The sequence below is a fragment of the Panthera uncia genome (genome assembly GCF_023721935.1).
Source record: "Panthera uncia isolate 11264 chromosome C1 unlocalized genomic scaffold, Puncia_PCG_1.0 HiC_scaffold_3, whole genome shotgun sequence".
NCBI classification, from domain to species: Eukaryota; Metazoa; Chordata; class Mammalia; order Carnivora; family Felidae; genus Panthera; species Panthera uncia.
The window spans coordinates 45,202,827-45,213,070 of record NW_026057584.1 but is presented as its reverse complement, the minus strand read 5'-3'; the positions used below and the strand labels follow the sequence as shown (position 1 = coordinate 45,213,070).

General features: G+C 34.8%; 1 non-coding gene across 1 annotated transcript; it reads right to left on the bottom strand.

The window, feature by feature from the left end:
- Positions 1-2,993: 2,993 nt before the first annotated feature.
- Positions 2,994-3,100, bottom strand: LOC125911968 (U6 spliceosomal RNA). The gene has a single exon (XR_007454546.1). It is a non-coding gene; the product is annotated as a U6 spliceosomal RNA (small nuclear RNA).
- Positions 3,101-10,244: the final 7,144 nt, after the last annotated feature.

Sequence of the window (10,244 nt, the reverse complement as noted above, 5' to 3'; positions counted from 1 at the left end):
GGTCAGAACACGTATTACACATTGGCAGTGTTAGACATGACTTCTGGATAAAAGAATGAGAAGTTAATATATTTCCATTCAGAGTGTCAGTTAAAAACTCAGTCTTTGGTGTTGATGACGAGTGGGTGGGGAGAGACTTGTATAGTTTTCTTCTTTTGCTGTGGCTTTTTAGAATGTCTCAAAAATACATACACTGTGCCAAAATAAACCACATAGTTTGTAATAAAATAATTGAAAAATTTTATGAATTTTAATGGTGCTCTTTACTTTGATGTAAATAATATGGCTTCCTATAGGTAATTGAGGCACTAAAATATTAGTGGCAGTACTGGTAGTAGTAATGAAGATGATGATGATGATGATGGTGTTATGTTTGGCAAAGAGAAGCATGTATGGAAGTTCTAAACAAATTGCACTTGCCACAGTAGCAGATCTCTGTCCAGTTGGGAGGTGACAGCAAGATTTATTTTCATTAAAATCCAAGACTCCTTTCCACCTTCACCAGAGCACCTGTTGACAAAATCCATCAAAACTATTAAGGAAAAGCACAAGGTATAAAGCTACTGTTTTTTAAACAAATTAAAGGATTTTTGAAGTAATATTGGTTGTCACTTTTGCCCCCTTGTTTTCTTAGCTCATAAATTTTAATTGGGGTAGCTAGTTTGATCTCAACAGATACTACACAGAGAATATTTAATTTACTATGTGACTTGAGGAAAACTGTCTTTCCGGACATTCATTCATGTGACATAAAAGCCCAGGATGGTAATTTCCTGGCAGGCAGAGCCACAGTCTTTTATACTGATTGAAAGTATAAAGATTGTATTAGTTTTCTATTGCTGTAATGAAATGCCACACACTTAGTGGCTTCAAACAACACACATTTATTATCTTACAGTTCTGGAGATCAGGAGTCCCAAGTGGGTCTCACAAACTAAACTTAAGGGGTTGGTAGGGCTCTATGCCTTTCTGGATGCTCTGGAGGGGAGTTTTCTTTGCACTTTCCAGCTTCTAGAGGCCACCTCATGACTTGATTTGTGGCTTCCTTCCATCTTCAAAGTCAGCAATGGCTGGTTGAATCTTTTTTACATCATATTACTCTGCCTTACTGCCTTACTGTTCCACGTTTAAGAAACCTTGTGATTATTTTGAACCCATGCAGGTAATAGGGATAATCACTCTATTTTAAAACCCACTGATCACCTGAATTCCATCTACTTCTTTAATCCTTTTGCACTGGAATTTAACAAATTCACAGGTTCTAGGAATTAGAACATCTTTGGTGAGTCATTTTGCCACCTGCCACAGAGCTATTCTTTACACATTTGTGAAGTTGAGCATCTTAAGGAGGTGATTTTCTATATGAAACATGTGGCTACTAATATATTTCCATCTGCTTCTTTTCACAAGGCCATATTCTTGTTATATCTAGCATTTTATTTCTTTAAAGGAAAAAAAAACTTAAAAAAATTCATTTTCCTTAAGTGAGTCACTTGCCAGGAATATATTTAGGCATACAAATTGATTAAAAACTTTGTAGAAAAAGTAATGAAATTTCCATATTTTAATTTTTTTTAAGTATATTCATTTTTGAGAGAGAGGGACAGAGCATGAGCAGGGGAGGGGCAGAGAGAGGGAGGGAGACACAGAATCCAAGGCAGGCTCCAGGCTCTGAGCTGTCAGCACAGAACCTGATGCAGGGCTCCAACTCATGAACCATAAGATCATGACCTGAGCTGAAGTCGGATGCCTAACCGATTGAGTCACCCAGGTGCCCCCAAATTTCCATATTTTAAAAATGGCATGTGGCTCAGCAATAGTTTCAAGAGAATGAGCAATTCTTTAATAATGACTGATTTGTAAAGAACCCTTCAAATCTATAGTTCTCTTCTTTAGAAGTTTGTCTTACTGAAACATTTTCTTTTATGCATTAAGAGGAGACTTCACTTAGTTAATTGCATGCATTCTTGGGTTTTTTTTCCTAATTTTTATTTAGTTATTTTGAGAGAGAGTGTGTGTGAATTGAGGAGGGGCAGAGAGGAAAGACAGAGAATTCCATGCAGGCCCCACGTCATTAGTGCAGAGCCCAACGCGGGGCTTGATCATAGGAACCATGAGATCATGACCTGAGCCTAAATCAAGAGTTGGACACTTAACCAACCGAGCCACCCCGGCGCCCCAGCAACCTTGGTTTTTTTTTTTAATATTGGAAATATTAAAGCAATTGTGTGTTTATTGTTTTACATCTTTAAAGGTGTTATATATACTTTACCCACTCCCTCCATCCCAGACAACCATTTATTTGCTTTCTGTCTTTATAGGTGGATCTGCATTTTATAGAATTTCATAAAAGTAGAATCAAATACTACATACTTTTTTTGGTTTGGCTTCTTTCACTTGGCATAATTATTTTCATTTGTTTCAAGATTGGTGACTGAATCCATAGTTCATTGCTTTTAATAACTGAGTAGTATTCCATTGTATACCAAATTATACAATTTGTTATCCATTGACCTTTTGTTGGAGATAGGGATTGATTCCAGGTTAGGATTATTACAAATAACATTTGTGAACAAGTAAATGAAATATGCTTTCATTTTTATTGTGACAATAGCTAGAAATGAAATGACTGGGTCATATGGTAAAAGTATATTTAACTTCCTAAGAAACTGAAAACTATTTTTCAAAGCAGTTGTTACATTTAGTGTTTATGTTAGCGGTGTGAGGGTTTCAGTTGTTATACATCTTAACCAACATTTTAACACCTCATCAGTATTTTAATTTTAGACTTTCTAATATTTCTAATAGGTGTGCAGTGTTATCTAATTGTTCTAATTTATATTTCTCCAGTGATTAATGATGTTGACCATCTTTTCACGTACTTTTTACCATATATTTATATACGCACACAGACATATATATATATATATATATATATATATATATTCTTTGATAAAGTGGCTATTCAAATCATTTGTTTGCTTTTCTTTTTTCCAAACATGAAACCCTTCACAAATTTGTGTGTTATCCTTGCTCAAGAACCATGCTAATCTACTCTGTATCATTCGAATTTTAGTATATGTGCTGTCAAAGCAAACACTCTTTCTTTTTAATTGGGTTGTTTTCTGTTTCAATATTGAGTTTTGAGAGTTCTCTATGTATTCTGAAAATAAGTTATTTGCTAGATGTGCGGTTTGCAAATATTTTCTACCCATGTTTGGTTTCTGTTTTCACTTCCTTAACAGTGTTGTTCAAAGAGCCAAAGTTCTTAATTTTGATGATGTTCCATATATCAACTATTTCTTTGATATATTGTGAATTTGGTGTTACATCTAAGAAAACTTTCCCCAAAATCAAAAAGATTTTCTCTCACATTTTCTTCTAGTGGTTTGTGGTTTTTGGTGTTTCCTTTAATTTTAGGTACTACCTTGAGTTTATTTTTGTATTTAGAGAAAAGTATGGATTAAGATTTTTAAAAAAAATAAATGGATACTCAATTATTCTAGAACACTGTAAGAATTCTATTTCTTCCCTATGGAATTGACTTTATACCTTTTTGGAATATCAATTGACCATGTATGTGTATGTCCACTTCTGTAATTTCTATTATATTCCATCAATCTATTTGTTTACCCTACACCATGATCACACTGTATTGACCACTATAATTTTTAATAAGTCTTAAAGTCAGATAGTGTTAATCATCGAACTTTAGTCTTCTTTTTCAAGTTTTGTCTATTCTGGGTAATTTGTATTGCTATATGAACCTTAGAATGAGCTTGCCAATTTCTACCAATAGAAAAAAATCCCTTTAAGATTTTGCCTGAGACTGCATTATTTATAGTCTAATTTTGGGAAAATTGACATCTTAACATTATTTTGTGTTCCTTTTCGTAAATGAGGTGTTTCTCCATTTAATTAAATTTTCTTTGAAATCCTTCATCAGAATTTTAAAATATTCAGCGTGTATAGGCCTTGTACATATTTTTCAGATTTGTTAAGTATTTTATCTTTTAACGCTATTGTAAATACTATTTATTTAAATCTAAATTTCCAATTTTATGTTGTTAGTATATATGATAAAATTAATTTTAGTATATACATCTGGTATTCCCCAATGTGCTAACCTCACTTAGTAATTCCAATTTTTTTTATTTCCAATCTGGATGGCTTTCATTTATTTTTCTTACGCTACTGCACTCTCTAGTGCATCCAATGTTGAATAGAAGTGATGAAAGCGAACATTCTTGCCTTCTCAAAGATCTTATGGGGAAAGTTATATATATACACATAATCATATGAGAATAAATTAAATAACCCTTTGCCTCTAAATATGAAAAATAAAGATATAATCACATATAATTATCAATTTCATAAATTGACATTGATATAATACTTATATCTAATTTATCATCAATACTCCAATTTTGTTAGTTGTTCTAGTAATTTCTTTTATACCATTCCCTCCCTCTTTCAGAGCATGCAGTCTAAGGCTAGATATAGTGCTATCTGCCATCTCTCTGTAATTTCCTTTAATTTTGAACATCTCCAGCAGTTTTCCTTTATTTTTTATGACATTGACAGTTTGTAGAATAAAGACCCATTTTTTCATTTTAAATTTTAGTTAGTTAACATACAGTGCAATATTGGTTTCAGGAGTAGAATTCAGTGATTAATCACTAAACATACAACACCCAGTGCTCATCACATGTGCCCTCCTGAGTACCAATCACCCATCTAGCCAATCTCCACCCACCTCTCTGTCAAACCATAGTTTGTTCTCTATCATTGAATTTCTTATAATTTGTTTCCCTCTGTTCTCTTTTTGCCCCCTCTTCCCAAATATTCATCTGTTTTGTTTCTCAAATTCCACAGTGAGTGAAATCATATAGTATTTGACTTTTTCTGATTGACATTTCACTTAGCATAATTCACTCTAGTTCCCTCCATGTCATTGCAAATGGCAAGATTTCATTCTTTTTGATGGCTGAGGAATATTCCATTATACACACACACACACACACATACACACACACACACACACACACACCCCACATCTTCTTTATCCATTCATCAGTCGATGAACATATGGGCTCTCTCCATTGTTTGGCTATTGTTGATAATAGTGCTATAAACATTGAGGTACATGTACTCCTTAGAATCTGTATTTTTGTATCCTTTGGGTAAATACCTAATAGTGCAATTGCTGGATTGTAGGATAGTTCTATTTTTAGTTTCTTGAGGAACCTCTATACCATTCTTTAGAGTGGCTGCACCAGTTTGCTTCCCACCAATAGTGCAAGAGGGTTTCCCTTTCTCTGAATCCTCACCAACACCTGTTGTTTCTTGTGTTGCTAATATTAGCCATTCTGACAGGTGTGAGATAGTAGCTCATTGTAGTTTTGGTTTGTATTTCCCTGATGATGAATGATGTTGAGCATCTTTTCATGTATCTGTTAGACATCTGGATGTCTTCTTTGGAAAATTAAGACCATTTTTTAAAGTCAAATGTTCTTCTCCTATGTTTGTCTGATGTTTTCTTATGATTAGGTTGATGTTATGGACACTGCATAGTTGTGTTGTATGTTTCTGAGTTATCACACCTGGAGACATAACATATCCATCTATCCTTTATCAGAGATGTCAATTTTGATCACCTCACCAAAATGGTACCTAAATCTCCACTGTATAATTACACTTTTTTCTCCCTTGAAATTAATAGTTAATCTGTGGGGAGATACTTTAGGACAATGCAAATATTCTACTCCTAATTAAAAATTCACTTTAGGGATGCCTTGATTGCTCAGTAGGTTGAGCATCCAACTTCAGCTCAGGTCACAATCTCACAGTTCATGGGTCTGAGCCCTGCATCAGGCTCTGTGCTGACAGCCTGGAGCCTGGAGCCTGCTTCGGGTTCTGTGTCTCCCCCCTTTCTGCCTCTCCCCTGCTTGTGCTCTCTCTCTCTCTCTCCTTCTCTGAAAAATAAATATTAAAAAATTCTTTTTAAATTTGTCATACATTCGTAATTTTGCCTAATTCAATGTATATAACATATTTATCAAATGATTATTTTCCAAGTTTAACATTCCCTCCACATTGATCAGTTAGTCATCTGTATTTACTATAAGGAAGAGATCTCTTTTCTTCAATTATTCATTTCTCCATTTATTACCATTATAGACCCATTAATTCCCATTCATTTAATGGATTATAATTCATTAAAGTGTATAATTATTTTGGTGCTAAAATTGTCCCAGGTTTGGCCAGTAAGCATCTCTTCAAACTGGTGGTTGTATCCTTATAACAAGCTCCCATCACTCTTTTTTTTAGTGCTTCTTTACTTTCTGGCACAACAAGAAGTGCCAAAAGCAGCTTGTACTTACTGTGCCCAGCCATGGTATCAGATTCTTCAAAGTGTCCTCGTTCATCTTAGGGAAGAGTGGTAACAGAGAAGAAGTTATGGGCACTAGGTGGTTTCATTGCTACTGGGGTGTCATTTCTTCTTGATCTTTTTCTTGGACAGAGCTAAGAAAAAATGCATATATGTACATATATACATACACGCATATACATACACTTACCTAATTGTAGATACCCACTTACATATGTACATGTGTACATAAACATGCATATACATACATACTAATAAACATACATAAGAAATCATAAGTTCACACTAGTATATCCAATTCCAATCCATCCCTATTGGGTTTGTACTTGCCTTTCCCCCATTCAATATATATTGTTTTTCCAAAGTGAAACATCAAAACATTTACCCATTTATTCGATTATTTAATGCATCAAAAACATAATGCTTTGCCTACAGTAGTACAATCAATAAGCCTATTAAAAATACTTCAGGATTTGTCTGTGGTTCTTCACACCGTATTTTGCTCAAGATTGAGGGTATATAAATACTATGCTCATGAATTACTTTGATTAGTTTGTTATTTATTTTTCCTGCAGCATGTTTATGGCAGTCAATGGAATTACAATTAGGACATACATTTCAGTGTTCTTTCAGTTTTTGAGTTACCATTAATTTATATCTAAAAATAGGTAGAATGTTGCATGCTTCCAGATATCAAAATTACAAAGAAGAGTATATAGAAAGTGCCTCTCTCTCTTCCTTATGCCTTCTACTTCATTCTCCCCTCAAGGTTTCCTACCACGTTTGTCTTTTCAAACTACTGTGAAACTGTGATTTATAAATCAGGCCATGACAGCATTTGAACTTGGAGAAAATTCAACATTTATATATTAATTAATAATTTGACTTCTGCTTTTCTTCACTGTTCTCAACTCAATTGCAATGGTTTTATTTGCCAGCAAAAAGCTGCAAATACAAATATAAATACAGAGACTAATGTTTGGCACTGCTTGGTTATAGAATTGTTGTTCATATTATCCAGAGTATACATATGTGTGTGGGGGGTGTATGCTTCTCATCAAAATGAGAACACAATAATGTAAAATCTCACAAGGAACACACTGAAAATTCATCTGTTCCAAGGACAAGCAGGATGTGTTCTCTTCTAATTCTTTCTTTGTCAGGAATCACACCATAATTCAGAAAAAAAAAAGGAAAGAATGGATGCCACCTTTAATAAGTCTATGCATAAGCCAGTTGTTTTTTGCTCTGCAATTGCATATGAGGTATATAAATAAGTTATATTTTGAAGAGATAAGTAAATGTATAGGTTATATTAAATACAATGTGTGTATGTTCTTCCTAATAGTGTGAATATGACTAAATATAAGGCAAAACCTGAATTTAACTTACAACATTTTTTAAGGTTTATTTATTTTGAGAGAGAGAGAGAGAGAGAGAGAATCCCAGGCATACTCTGCATTGTCAGCACAGAGCCGGACACACAGGGCTGCAACTCACAAACCACGAAATCTTGACCTGAGCCAGAGCTGGACATTTAACTGAGCCACTGAGGTGCCCCTTAGCTGACAACTTTTTTTCACATTCTTCATGTGAGTTTTGGTGGGAAGTGTGCGCATTTTACAGGGTTTTTTTTTTAATTCACTAAAGAATAAAAAGAGGTTCAGTGATAATAATCAAATTACAGATGTAAAATAAAATAGAATTTATCCGACTATCCGTTTTCTTGTATCTCTTCCTCCTGTCTTGGCTTCCACTCATAAGCCAGTCAGCACTCTGGCTTCTACTTCACAGACTTCCTCAAATACTTTTTCCATCTCAAAATCTCACTCCACTCAATTCCCTTTCCAAGTTATGTCAGATGTTAATTTCACATTCTTTCCTCTCATTGCTCAGATCTCACTTTAACATATCAAGACTTATTGATCACATAATTCTAGAAAGTACATTGCTGTGAATTGATAATTTTGTAGTGGATTAATACCCAACACATTATCAGATAATTTTATTTTATTTTTTCAGATCATTTTAATAATTGCAAAAATAACAAAAAAAGTTACAGAATTACAGTATAACAGTGACAGTATATGCCAGATATTTGGCTTTAAATAATAAAATTTGATAAAATCTTATTCTCTTGTATCAACGTTTCATGATTTAAGTCCCCATTTCCCACATTTTACTCTTTTATTCAGTTAAGAAATGATTACTATAGTCATAGGTCTCTTATGTAAGCAGACCCTGAGAAAAAGTAGTGCACAAAAATGTAAGTTGGGCATATTTTGACTGTAACCAAAAAAAAAAAAAAAAAATCAAGACACAATATAACAAGGAATTGCACATTCCTATATAATTTTTAGTTATTATTGTTTTATTTTGTTTTGTTAGTATAAATATAATTTTGCCAGTTTGGTATGAAAGAGACAGTTCTGTTTAATAATATATGGGAGCTCCTCATCTGCATTCTTGTCTTAAGCATAAAGATCGAGTTTAGTTCTCCAATGACACCAGATGCTGTACTATCCTGCAACATGAGCTCATGGTCTGCGGAGAATTGTAACATGTGGCAGACTCGGCAAAGAGATGGATTCCAGATCCTTAGCAGAGTTCTGAAAAACGGCAATAATATTTTGGCGAGGGAAAGTCAATACACATGGTCTTGGCAGCAGTCCCAAACTCAAGACAGCTTCCACCCTTTTTCCTCACCTACATTTCCAACTTTGTTTCAGGCTGGTTATTGTTGCAGATCTGAGAGAGGGACAAAAAGCCTCTAACTTGGGCTATACATTTGTGAGGGTCCACCCAGCCTTTTCTACAGCACAGTTTCCAGGTCCAGGCAGGTCGATATTTGGAAGTGCTTGCCTCTCTATCCTTGAAAGACAAGAGCAGATACAAAATTTGATCAAAGTTGGGGGAAGTAAGAGTGAAGCTGATCATATGGTGGCTTGGAGTTGTTTGAGACATCTGGACATTTTAGAAGTATTGTGGATCCTGGAGAGTTTTGAATAGGTCGTTTGACAACAATTGAGGACACGTATTTAACAACAATGACTAATAACTTGTGGAACTTGATTGCCCAGGAGTTGATGATTCCTGAAGATGTAACCATTTTAATAGCAATTTTGAAGAAAATATAAGTAATATATACATCTGATTTAGAATTACTTGATTAAAAATCCATTATATTAAGGATGTCTGGGTGGCTCAGTCAGTTAAGCATCCGGCTCTTGATTTTGGCTCAGGTCAGAATCTTGCGGTTTGTGGGTTTGAACCCCACACTAACTCTCTGCTGTCCATGCAGAGCCTGCTTCAGATCCTCTGTCTCCCTCTCTCTCTGTCCCTTCCCCACTCTCATGCATGAGGGTGCACACTCTTTCTCACTTGTCTCAAAAATAAATAAACATTTTTTAAAACAACCCATCATATTGAGATGACATCTGAGGTTCTCTTATTTATTTCTATCTGTGGAGTCACCCTCAGTCTTACAATGAACACTAAGTTGTGTGAACCATACCCTAGCCTGGAGGGCATCTTGAGTGATCTCACTGAAGTATAGTAAATTTATTGAGCAAACAATCTATATATATTCACAAAGATTACCTCTTATCTAGCTGTAAAGAAGAACAATCTTGTGAGTTATTTACCCAATATAAATTTGGCGTCTGTTAAGGCCTAAGGAGGCTGTTGGGTTATTAAAACAATATCATAGCTTAAAAATAATTATTGAGGGGTGCCTGGGTGGCTCAGTCGGTTAAGCATCTGACTTCGGCTCAGGTCATGATCTCGCAGTTTGTGAGTTTGAGCCCCACGTCGGGCTCTGCTGACAGCTGGGAGCCTGGAGCCTGCTTCAGAA